Consider the following 14,451-nt stretch of genomic DNA (forward strand, 5'->3'; position numbering starts at 1 on the left):
GTCTCCACCCCCCACCAGGTGTCTCCCACCTGTCACCGTTATCCCCTGTGTATTTATACCAGTGTTTTCTGTTTTCTGTTTGTCTGTTGCCAGTTTGTCTTGTCCCGTCAAGTCTTACCAGCATGTTTTTCGTTTTTGAGTCTTTCTAGTTGCTGTTTTCTAGTCTTCCCAGTTCTAACCATTCTGCCTGTCCTGACCCTGAGCCTGCCTGCCGTTCTGTACCTCATTGACTCTGCCCTGGACTACTGACCTCTGCCTGCCCACGACCTGCCCCCTTGTATAATAAATATTATGAGAACTGTACTATCCTCCTCCTGTGTCTGCATCTGGGTCATATTCTGAGTCGTGATACCTAGCAGTCATTCTGAATGCAGGTTGCGGGTGAATAACAATTCAAAATGTTGGATAGCCCCACTCTGGCTGGATTCTAATATGAATTACACATCACTTTGCAAGGCAGCATAATATGACTTGATGGACTGAAAACTCTGAGATTCAGGCCACTGTATTTGCGTAAAACTAGGCTCTCAAAAGAACCTTATGAAATATGTATCCTATTGTCTTAAATAATAACATTTTAATGACAACATATTCACTTAAGGCCACAGAACTGAAATTGAATGAATGAAACATCAATGTCTATTTCACTAGCAACACAGTCATGGATGGTACTGGCCATTAACATTTACTGGAAAAGCACTCTGGGAAATATGCAAATAAGGCTTAAAACCGTACAGCAGGGCTATTCAATTTCGGTCCTGGAGGGCCAAAACATTTCTGGTTTTGGAAGAACCATTTCTGGTTCTTCAGAGACCCTAAAACAGTTCCCCCATGGCATCACTCTCAAGAACCTTATTTGGTACCAACTTACACCTTTATTTTTAAGAGTGTACAGTACTATGTATATCAATAATGGGTGGACCCCTCTCCCTCTCTGTTTCATCGGGATGTAAGCTAGGGGCCCCTATCCCTCTCTGTGGAACAGAAAATAGGCTGGGAGCCCAGGCCCCTGAGTGTCTATGTCCTAATTGCTGTTCTGGCGATCCAGTGAGGAGGGCCAGCCAGCAGGGAGGGGAGGGCTGCTCCTTTCCACACTGATTTATTGGACAATTTCACAGCAGTGTCCGCAGTAATGGGACAGGATAAATGGCTGACCCCTCTCTGACTGAGATAACTCCAGTGGAAGAGGAGAGCATGCCGGCCTGCCTGCCCGCTTGGTCTGTGTGTGTGGTGTGTGTGTGGCGACATTCCATCCCTACTCTGTCTATATAACCCCGCACTAATTCACCATCTCCCCTTTCTTTATCCCTCCCTCACTATCCTATTATGACCAATTTGCTCTCTCCCCATGTCATCCTCTCTATCTCCCTCTCTCTATCCCTCTGTGTGTGTGCCTCTCTTTCACTCTCCACAGTCCTCTATCACTCTGTATTTATCTATTTTCTCCCTCCTGTTGGTTCTTTCTTTCTCTCCCCCTTCTCTTTCCCCTGCTGCCCACCACTTTATTCAATCATCCCTCCCTCCTGGTCAGTCCATTGAGTTACATTCAGTGGAAGAAGAACGTGTTTGTGTGTGTGTGTGCGTGCTTGGGGTGATCCCAAGCCTTTTATGGGTTGACCTGTATGTTGTCAGGTAGACTGCAGGTTGCACTACACATTTCTGTCTGTTCTCTGTCCATCTGTCCTATACTCTGCTGTGAACAGGCGGTGTCTGGCCACCTCTCAATGGGTCCTTCACTCTGTGTGAACAGGCGATGTCTGGCCACCTCTCAATGGGTCCTTCACTCTGTGTGAACAGGCGATGTCTGGCCACCTCTCAATGGGTCCTTCACTCTGTGTGAACAGGCAATGTCTGGCCACCTCTCAACAGGGCTTTCACTGTGTGAACAGGCGATGTCTGGCCACCTCTCATTGGGTCCTTTACACCTGGTGTAGTGAAGTGCAGTCTGAGAGGAAGGAAACATTTCAACCAATTCAAGTGACATCCACACTGAGACAACGCCTGTTTCTTAACACGCTCACTCCCCTCTTTTTCTCCCTCTCCCGCCTCTCTCTCTCTCTCTCTCTCTCTCTCTCTCTGTCTCTCTCTGTCTCTCTCTCTCTCTCTCTCTCTGTCTCTCTCTGTCTCTCTGTCTTACTCTCTTCATCTCTCTCTCTCTCTCTCACTCTCTTCATCTCTCTCTCTCTCTCTCTCTCTCTCTCTTCATATCTCTCTCTCTCTCTCTCTCTCTCTTCATATCTCTCTCTCTCTCTCTCTCTCTTTTCATCTCTCTCTCTCTTTTCATCTCTCTCTCTCTTCATCTCCCTCTCTTTTTCTCCCTTTAGCCTCTCTTCCCCCTCCCCTTGCCTCTCTCTGTCTTTTGGCCCAGTGGTTAATGGGAATAAAATGGCATCTCCCGTGGTGTGCGTCAGACTAGCGGGCCATGAGAGAGGGGCGGTGGGTAGGGGAGTGCCTGTCTGTGTCTCCACCATGGGACCCCCACGGCAACAGATGACCCATCATTGCAGAGACAGAGCCATGGCAACACATATTATTAGACCAACAGGGACCATCTGACAAAACTGTTAGTGTCGGAATGACAGGGTAAGGCCCAGTTCTGAGCTCTTTATCTGTTGTGGCTCCAACATGGATGACTGCCGTGCTGAGTAAGTGGTTGTCGTGCTGTGGGAACTGGGATAGTTTGGGACTGACTAAACCTACTTGAACCTACTTACTTTACATTCAACAGCATTATTGTAAAAAAAATATTATTGGCCAAATGATATAACAGCTACTGTATTAAAGTTAGGATATATTGATATGTTTATAGGATGTGACTTTACAGAGGGGTGGGGGTTCAACAGTGATGATAACTTGTGGTCATTTCTTGAAAAACTCCTCTTGCCCCTTCCAGTATCTACACTTTGACCCTCCTCCCCAGTACCCCCCAGCCCACACTGACATTCAGAACTCAAACTATCAAATTGCATCTGCCAACCTTACAAAGCCACACAAATATCCCACACATCACATGCCTCTGCATGGGGACCAGCAGATAGCTGCTTATCTACATCACATGCCTCTGCATGGGGACCAGCAGATAGCTGCTTATCTACATCACGTGCCTCTGCATGGGGACCAGCAGATAGCTGCTTATCTACATCACGTGCCTCTGCATGGGGACCAGCAGATAGCTGCTTATCTACATCACGTGCCTCTGATTGGGGACCAGCAGATAGCTGCTTATCTACATCACGTGCATCTGCATGGGGACCAGCAGATAGCTGCTTATCTACATCACGTGCCTCTGCATGGGGACCTGCAGATAGCTGCTTATCTACATCACGTGCCTCTGCATGGGGACCAGCAGATAGCTGCTTATCTACATCACGTGCCTCTGCATTGGGACCTGCAAATAGCTGCTTATCTACATCACGTGTCTCTGCATGGGGACCAGCAGATAGCTGCTTATCTTCATCACGTGCCTCTGATTGGGGACTAGCAGATAGCTGCTTATCTGCATCATGTGCCTCTGCATTGGGACCTGCAGATAGCTGCTTATCTGCATCACGTGCCTCTGCATTGGGACCTACAGATAGCTGCTTATCTACATCACGTGCCTCTGCATTGGGACCTGCAGATAGCTGTTTATCTTCTCTGTTGTGTCTCTGAAGCTTCCTCTCCCAAGGTGACCTGCGAGGATGTACACTCTGGCCAGGATAAACCTCTCCTTCCGTCCCTCCATCCATCCCTCTCTCCCTCCCTCCTTCCAGACAGCCTAAGGGTTGTTAAGGACCTGCTACTGTTCAGCAATCTGCTGGAACTAAAGGGGCTCCTCCCTACCCCACTGCCCCCTTTCACTCTCATACACGCCTGGAGTCTGACTGCTGCTGCTGGTCATACACACACAAGCTGCACACACAAGCGCTCGGGCACACATAACACATAATTCAAATGCGGATATACAAGCATGAAATCAAATATCCTGTTCTCCTGAAATCAAATCTGTATTATGCATGTTGATATAGGTTGGTGTGAATGTGTGTGCTTGCATGCACACGCATATTTTTTGGGCAGTGAATGGCTTTCCCAGGCCCTCCATGTCTTTCATAAGGCTTGGTTTCCTACATAGTGGACTGAAATGAGAGGCAGTAGAGGAGACCTGTGGTCAGGTCCCATGATGACATCACACCACTCTCAGATCTAGGCACACACACAGGCAGGCACGCGTGCGTGCACACACACACACACACACACACACAAAACATATGCAGGCAGGCAGGCAGGCAGGCAGGCAGGCAGGCAGGCAGGCAGGCAGGCAGGCAGGCAGGCAGGCAGGCAGGCAGGCAGGCAGGCAGGCAGGCACGCACGCATTATGAGGTATTATCTGATATTCACAATACCTTAAGTCATGTGTGTGTGTGTGTGTGTGTGTAAGCGTGTAAGCGTGTAAGTCTGGAGTCAATCAAGTCCAGCAGTCTTTCTAAGAACCAACTACTACAACAGAGCGATGTGAGATTGAGTTATGTACTCACTTTAGCAGACATCCTTTTACAGGTCTGGTTTCATTCTATTCACATGCTCTTACAGACACACAGCAGGAAGTGCGAGCTTAAACTGCAGAATGGATTTCAGTGTTTCTAGTGTTTTATCTCAGCATGAGTGGAGAGGTGAGGTAATAGGGCCTAACAACCAACATGTCTCTCAGTCTTACCAACACAAAGACCGGACCAAACCAAGGCCAGCAGCCAAATCCATTACAGACTGGACCAAACCAAGGCCAGCTACCAAATCCATTACAGACCGGATCAAACCAAGGCCAGCAGCCAAATCCATTACAGACTGGACCAAACCAAGGCCAGCAGCCAAATCAATTACAGACCGGACCAAACCAAGGCCAGCAGCCAAATCAATTACAGACCGGATCAAACCAAGGCCAGCTACCAAATCCATTACAGACCGGACCAAACCAAGGCCAGCAGCCAAATCCATTACAGACCGGACCAAACCAAGGCCAGCAGCCAAATCAATTACAGACCGGATCAAACCAAGGCCAGCTACCAAATCCATTACAGACCGGATCAAACCAAGGCCAGCTACCAAATCCATTACAGACCGGATCAAACCAAGGCCAGCAGCCAAATCCATTACAGACTGGACCAAACCAAGGCCAGCAGTCAAATCAATTACAGACTGGACCAAACCAAGGCCAGCTACCAAATCCATTACAGACCGGACCAAACCAAGGCCAGCTACCAAATCAATGACAGACTGGACCAAACCAAGGCCAGCTACCAAATCCATTACAGACTGGAACAAACCAAGGCCAAGAGCCAAATCCATTACAGACCGGACCAAACCAAGGCAAGCTACCAAATCCATTACAGACCGGATCAAACCAAGGCCAGCAGCCAAATCAATTACAGACTGGACCAAACCAAGGCCAGCAGCCAAATCCATTACAGACCGGACCAAACCAAGGCCAGCTACCAAATCCATTACAGACTGGACCAAACCAAGGCCAGCTACCAAATCAATGACAGACTGGACCAAACCAAGGCCAGCAGCCAAATCCATTACAGACCGGACCAAACCAAGGCCAGCAGCCAAATCCATTACAGACTGGACCAAACAAAGGCCAGCTACCAAATCAATGACAGACTGGACCAAACCAAGGCCAGCAGCCAAATCCATTACAGACCGGACCAAACCAAGGCCAGCTACCAAATCAATGACAGACTGGACCAAACCAAGGCCAGCAGCCAAATCAATTATAGACTGGACCAAACCAAGGCCAGCAGCCAAATCCATTACAGACTGGACCAAACCAAGGCCAGCTACCAAATCAATGACAGACTGGACCAAACCAAGGCCAGCAGCCAAATCCATTACAGACCGGATCAAACCAAGGCCAGCAGTCAAATCAATTACAGACTGGACCAAACCAAGGCCAGCTACCAAATCCATTACAGACCGGATCAAACCAAGGCCAGCTACCAAATCAGTTACAGTACTGTACAAGAAAACAAGTTACCGTACTTGTTTCGCTTCTACCATGGACTATTAAGAAACAGTAACATTCAGATGTTCTCAGCCTCTGAACCCCTCTTTAATGCTTGTTAATGAGAGATGGTGTGAAGGAGAGAGAGTGCAATAGAGAGAGAGAGTAATTGTTATAACATCACTCACAAATGATGGAAACCACAAACGAGTAAGAATCCATCATGGATACCATTATGACATCACAAACGAGTAAGAATCCATCATGGATACCATTATGACATCACAAACGAGTAAGAATCCATCATGGATACCATTGTGACGTCGCAAATGAATAAACAGCCATGGATATCAAAATGACAACACAGATGTGAGCACAACCAGCATAGCCACTATTATGAAACTGTTGACAACCATGGCCACTATTATGAAACTGTTGACAACCATGGCCACTATTATGATGACATATTATATGACTCATACTTCACTCAATCACGCACAGTGTCACAGCTGATGTCACAGCTGATGGCTAAGCAGAATATTAATTAACCATGTTCCTAGTTCTGTAATAAAACCAAAGCCCTCCCTACCAGTTTCAGCTTTCATCCTCTTTTACTCTGTTCTCTCTTTCTTGTTTCCCCTTTTCTCTCTCTTTTCTCTTCTCTCAAGACTCTGGCACAAAGCTCAAGCAAACAAATTGTTTTTTATTTATGTTTTAAGCACATACAAAAAAAATACAAAAAATAAGTATTGGATTCCTTTAAGTCAGAGCAGGAACCAGAGTTTAAAAACAGCATTACCCTTCCAACAACCTTCACTAAATTAGATTCCCTATAACAAAAACATTGCTAATGGTGCCTTATAGAGCTACACACACTGTCTCTCTACCACTCCCATCCTCACACTGTCTCTCTACCACTCCCATCCTCACACTGTCTCTCTACCACTCCCATCCACACACCGTCTCTCTACCAATCCCATCCTCCCACACACACTGTCTCTCTACCACTCCCATCCTCCCACACACACCGTCTCTCTACCACTCCCATCCTCCCACACACACTGTCTCTCTACCACTCCCATCCTCCCACACACACCGTCTCTCTACCACTCCCATCCTCCCACACACACGGTCTCTCTACCACTCCCATCCTCCCACACACGGTCTCTCTACCATTCCCATCCTCCCACACACACTGTCTCTCTACCACTACCATCCTCCCACACACACTGTCTCTCTACCACTACCATCCTCCCACACACACTGTCTCTCTACCACTCCCATCCCCCCACACACACTGTCTCTCTACCACTACCATCCTCCCACACACACTGTCTCTCTACCACTCCCCTCCTCCCACACACACTGTCTCTCTACCATTCCCATCCTCCGACACACACTGTCTCTCTACCACTACCATCCTCCCACACACACTGTCTCTCCACCACTACCATCCTCCCACACACACTGTCTCTCTACCACTCTCATCCTCACACTGTCTCTCTAACACTCCCATCCTCACACACTCTCTCTACCACTCCCATCCTCACACACACACCGTCTCTCTACCACTCCCATCCTCACACACACACTGTCTCTCTACCACTACCATCCTCCCACACACACGGTCTCTCTACCACTCCCATCCTCACACACTCACTGTCTCTCTACCACTCCCATTCTCCCACACACACTGTCTCTCTACCACTACCATCCTCCCACACACACTGTCTCTCCACCACTACCATCCTCCCACACACACTGTCTCTCTACCACTCCTATCCTCCCACACACACCGTCTCTCTACCACTCCCATCCTCCCACACACACTGTCTCTCTACCACTCCCATCCTCCCACACACACCGTCTCTCTACCACTCCCATCCTCCCACACACACTGTCTCTCTACCACTCCCATCCTCCCACACACACCGTCTCTCTACCACTCCCATCCTCCCACACACACTGTCTCTCTACCACTCCCATCCTCACACTCACACTGTCTCTCTACCACTCCCATCCTCCCACACACACTGTCTCTCTACCACTACCATCCTCCCACACACACTGTCTCTCTACCACTACCATCCTCCCACACACACTGTCTCTCTACCACTCCCATCCTCCCACACACACGGTCTCTCTACCACTCCCATCCCCCCACACACACTGTCTCTCTACCACTACCATCCTCCCACACACACTGTCTCTCTACCACACTCATCCTCCCACACACAGTGTCTCTCTACCACTCATATCATCCCACACACTGTCTCTCTACCATTCCCATCCTCCCACACACACGGTCTCTCTACCACTCCCATCCTCCCACACACTGTCTCTCTACCATTCCCATCCTCCGACACACACTGTCTCTCTACCACTACCATCCTCCCACACACACTGTCTCTCCACCACTACCATCCTCCCACACACACTGTCTCTCTACCACTCTCATCCTCCCACACACACGGTCTCTCTACCACTCCCATCCTCCCACACAATGTCTCTCTACCATTCCCATCCTCCCACACACACTGTCTCTCTACCACTCCCACTCTCCCACACACACTGTCTCTCTACCACTCTCATCCTCCCACACACACGGTCTCTCTACCACTCCCATCCTCCCACACAATGTCTCTCTACCATTCCCATCCTCCCACACACACCGTCTCTCTACCACTCCCACTCTCCCACACACACACTGTCTCTGTACCACTCCCATTCTCCCACACACTGTCTCTCTACCATTCCCATCCTCCCACACACACTGTCTCTCTACCACTCATATCCTCCCACACACACCGTCTCTCTACCACTCCCATCCTCCCACACACACTGTCTCTCTACCACTCCCATCCTCCCACACACACTGTCTCTCTACCACTCCCATTCTCCCACACACACTGTCTCTCTACCACTCCCATCCTCACACACACTGTCTCTCTACCACTCTCATCCTCCCACACACACTGTCTCTCTACCACTCCCATCCTCACACACACACTGTCTCTCTACCACTCCCATCCTCACACACACACTGTCTCTCTACCACTCCCATCCTCACACACACACTGTCTCTCTACCACTCCCATCCTCCCACACACTGTCTCTCTACCACTCACATCCTCCCACACACTGTCTCTCTACCACTCCCATTCTTACACACACACTGTCTCTCTACCACTCCCATCCTCCCACACTGTCTCTCTACCACTCCCATCCTCCCACACACTCTCTCTAACACTCCCATCCTCCCACACACACTGTCTCTCTACCACTCCCATCCTCCCACACACACTGTCTCTCTACCACTCTCATCCTCCCATACACACTGTCTCTCTACCACTCCCATCCTCCCAAACACACCGTCTCTCTACCACTCCCATCCTCCCACACACACTGTCTCTCTACCACTACCAATCCTCCCACACACCGTCTCTCTACCACTCCCATCCTCCCACACACACTGTCTCTCTACCACTCCCATCCTCCCACACACACCGTCTCTCTACCACTCCCATCCTCCCACACACACTGTCTCTCTACCACTCCCATCCTCACACTCACACTGTCTCTCTACCACTCCCATCCTCACACACACACTGTCTCTCTACCACACCCATCCTCCCACACACTGTCCCTCTACCACTCCCATCCTCACACACTCACTGTCTCTCTACCACTCCCATGCTCCCACACACTGTCTCTCTACCACTCCCATCCTTCCACACACCGTCTCTCTACCACTCCCATCCTCCCACCCACACACTGTCTCTCTACCACTCCCCTCCTCCCACACACACTGTCTCTCTACCACTCCCATCCTCACACACACACTGTATCTCTACCACTCCCATCCTCCTACACACACTGTCTCTCTACCACTCCCATCCTCCCACACACCGTCTCTCTACCACTCCCATCCTCCCACACACCGTCTCTCTACCACTCCCATCCTCACACACACACTGTCTCTCTACCACTCCCATCCTCCCACACACACTGTCTCTCTACCACTCCCATCCTCCCACACACACTGTCTCTCTAACACTCCCATCCTCCCACACACACCGTCTCTCTTCCACTCCCATCCTCCCACACAAACTGTCTCTCTACCACTCTCATCCTCCCACACACACTGTCTCTCTACCACTCCCATCCTCCCACACACACTGTCTCTCTACCACTCCCATCCTCACACACACACTGTCTCTCTTCCACTCCCATCCTCACCCACACACTCTCTCTACCACTCCCATCCTCCCACACACACTGTCTCTCTACCACTCCCATTCTCCCACACACACTGTCTCTCTACCACTCCCATCCTCCCACACACGGTCTCTCTACCACTCCCATCCTCCCACACACTCTCTCTCTACCACTCCCATCCTCCCACAAACACTGGCTCTCTACCACTCCCATCCTCCCACACACCGTCTCTCTACCACTCCCATTCTTACACACACACTGTCTCTCTACCACTCCCATCCTCCCACACTGTCTCTCTACCACTCCCATCCTCCCACACACTCTCTCTAACACTCCCATCCTCCCACACACACTGTCTCTCTACCACTCCCATCCTCCCACACACACTGTCTCTCTACCACTCTCATCCTCCCATACACACTGTCTCTCTACCACTCCCATCCTCCCAAACACACCGTCTCTCTACCACTCCCATCCTCCCACACACACTGTCTCTCTACCACTACCAATCCTCCCACACACCGTCTCTCTACCACTCCCATCCTCCCACACACACTGTCTCTCTACCACTCCCATCCTCCCACACACACCGTCTCTCTACCACTCCCATCCTCCCACACACACTGTCTCTCTACCACTCCCATCCTCACACTCACACTGTCTCTCTACCACTCCCATCCTCACACACACACTGTCTCTCTACCACACCCATCCTCCCACACACACTGTCCCTCTACCTCTCCCATCCTCACACACTCACTGTCTCTCTACCACTCCCATGCTCCCACACACTGTCTCTCTACCACTCCCATCCTTCCACACACCGTCTCTCTACCACTCCCATCCTCCCACCCACACACTGTCTCTCTACCACTCCTCCTCCCACACACACTGTCTCTCTACCACTCCCATCCTCACACACACACTGTATCTCTACCACTCCCATCCTCCTACACACACTGTCTCTCTACCACTCCCATCCTCCCACACACCGTCTCTCTACCACTCCCATCCTCCCACACACCGTCTCTCTACCACTCCCATCCTCACACACACACTGTCTCTCTACCACTCCCATCCTCCCACACACACTGTCTCTCTACCACTCCCATCCTCCCACACACACTGTCTCTCTAACACTCCCATCCTCCCACACACACCGTCTCTCTTCCACTCCCATCCTCCCACACAAACTGTCTCTCTACCACTCTCATCCTCCCACACACACTGTCTCTCTACCACTCCCATCCTCCCACACACACTGTCTCTCTACCACTCCCATCCTCACACACACACTGTCTCTCTTCCACTCCCATCCTCACCCACACACTCTCTCTACCACTCCCATCCTCCCACACACACTGTCTCTCTACCACTCCCATTCTCCCACACACACTGTCTCTCTACCACTCCCATCCTCCCACACACGGTCTCTCTACCACTCCCATCCTCCCACACACTCTCTCTCTACCACTCCCATCCTCCCACAAACACTGGCTCTCTACCACTCCCATCCTCCCACACACCGTCTCTCTACCACTCCCATCCTCACACACACTGTCTCTCTACCACTCCCATCCTCCCACACACACTGTCTCTCTACCACTCCCACACTCACACTGTCTCTCTTCCACTCGCATCCTCACACTGTCTCTCTACCACTCCCATCCTCACACACTCACTGTCTCTCTACCACTCCCATCCTCCCACACACACTGTCTCTCTACCACTCCCATCCTCCCACACACACTGTCTCTCCACCACTCCCCTCCTCCCACACACACTGTCTCTCTACCACTCCCATCCTCCCACACACACGGTCTCTCTACCACTCCCATCCTAACACACACACTGTCTCTCTACCACTCACATCCTCCCACACACTGTCTCTCTACCATTCCCATCCTCCCACACACACTGTCTCTCTACCACTACCATACTCCCACACACACTGTCTCTCCACCACTACCATCCTCCCACACACACTGTCTCTCTACCACTCCCATCCTCCCACACACACAGTCTCTCTACCACTCCCATCCTCCCACACACACTGTCTCTCTACCACTCCCATCCTCCCACACACACCGTCTCTCTACCAATCCCATCCTCCCACACCCATCCTCCCACACACACCGTCTCTCTACCACTCCCATCCTCCGACACACACTGTCTCTCTACCAATCCCATCCTCCCACTCCCATCCTCCCACACACACCGTCTCTCTACCACTCCCATCCTCCCACACACACTGTCTCTCTACCAATCCCATCCTCCCACTCCCATCCTCCGACACACACTGTCTCTCTACCAATCCCATCCTCCCACTCCCATCCTCCCACACACACTGTCTCTCTACCATTCCCATCCTCCCACACACACTGTCTCTCTACCACTCCCATCCTCACACTCACACTGTCTCTCTACCACTCCCATCCTCACACACACACTGTCTCTCTACCACACCCATCCTCCCACACACACTGTCCCTCTACCTCTCCCATCCTCACACACTCACTGTCTCTCTACCACTCCCATGCTCCCACACACTGTCTCTCTACCACTCCCATCCTTCCACACACCGTCTCTCTACCACTCCCATCCTCCCACCCACACACTGTCTCTCTACCACTCCCCTCCTCCCACACACACTGTCTCTCTACCACTCCCATCCTCACACACACACTGTATCTCTACCACTCCCATCCTCCTACACACACTGTCTCTCTACCACTCCCATCCTCCCACACACCGTCTCTCTACCACTCCCATCCTCCCACACACCGTCTCTCTACCACTCCCATCCTCACACACACACTGTCTCTCTACCACTCCCATCCTCCCACACACACTGTCTCTCTACCACTCCCATCCTCCCACACACACTGTCTCTCTAACACTCCCATCCTCCCACACACACCGTCTCTCTTCCACTCCCATCCTCCCACACAAACTGTCTCTCTACCACTCTCATCCTCCCACACACACTGTCTCTCTACCACTCCCATCCTCACACACACACTGTCTCTCTTCCACTCCCATCCTCACCCACACACTCTCTCTACCACTCCCATCCTCCCACACACACTGTCTCTCTACCACTCCCATTCTCCCACACACACTGTCTCTCTACCACTCCCATCCTCCCACACATGGTCTCTCTACCACTCCCATCCTCCCACACACTCTCTCTCTACCACTCCCATCCTCCCACAAACACTGGCTCTCTACCACTCCCATCCTCCCACACACCGTCTCTCTACCACTCCCATCCTCACACACACTGTCTCTCTACCACTCCCATCCTCCCACACACACTGTCTCTCTACCACTCCCACACTCACACTGTCTCTCTTCCACTCGCATCCTCACACTGTCTCTCTACCACTCCCATCCTCACACACTCACTGTCTCTCTACCACTCCCATCCTCCCACACACACTGTCTCTCTACCACTCCCATCCTCCCACACACACTGTCTCTCCACCACTCCCCTCCTCCCACACACACTGTCTCTCTACCACTCCCATCCTCCCACACACACGGTCTCTCTACCACTCCCATCCTAACACACACACTGTCTCTCTACCACTCACATCCTCCCACACACTGTCTCTCTACCATTCCCATCCTCCCACACACACTGTCTCTCTACCACTACCATCCTCCCACACACACTGTCTCTCCACCACTACCATCCTCCCACACACACTGTCTCTCTACCACTCCCATCCTCCCACACACACAGTCTCTCTACCACTCCCATCCTCCCACACACACTGTCTCTCTACCACTCCCATCCTCCCACACACACCGTCTCTCTACCAATCCCATCCTCCCACACCCATCCTCCCACACACACCGTCTCTCTACCACTCCCATCCTCCGACACACACTGTCTCTCTACCAATCCCATCCTCCCACTCCCATCCTCCCACACACACCGTCTCTCTACCACTCCCATCCTCCGACACACACTGTCTCTCTACCACTCCCATCCTCCCACACACACTGTCTCTCTTCCACTCCCATCCTCCCCCACACACTCTCTCTACCACTCCCATCCTCCCACACACACTGTCTCTCTACCACTCCCATCCTCCCAAACACACCATCTCTCTACCACTCCCATCCTCCCACACACACTGTCTCTCTACCACTCCCATCCTCACACTCACACTGTCACTCTACCACTCCAATCCTCACACACACACTGTCTCTCTACCACACCCATCCTCCCACACACACTGTCC

The sequence above is a fragment of the Salmo salar genome, chromosome ssa20 (genome assembly GCF_905237065.1).
Source record: "Salmo salar chromosome ssa20, Ssal_v3.1, whole genome shotgun sequence".
In the NCBI taxonomy this organism is placed as follows: domain Eukaryota; kingdom Metazoa; phylum Chordata; class Actinopteri; order Salmoniformes; family Salmonidae; genus Salmo; species Salmo salar.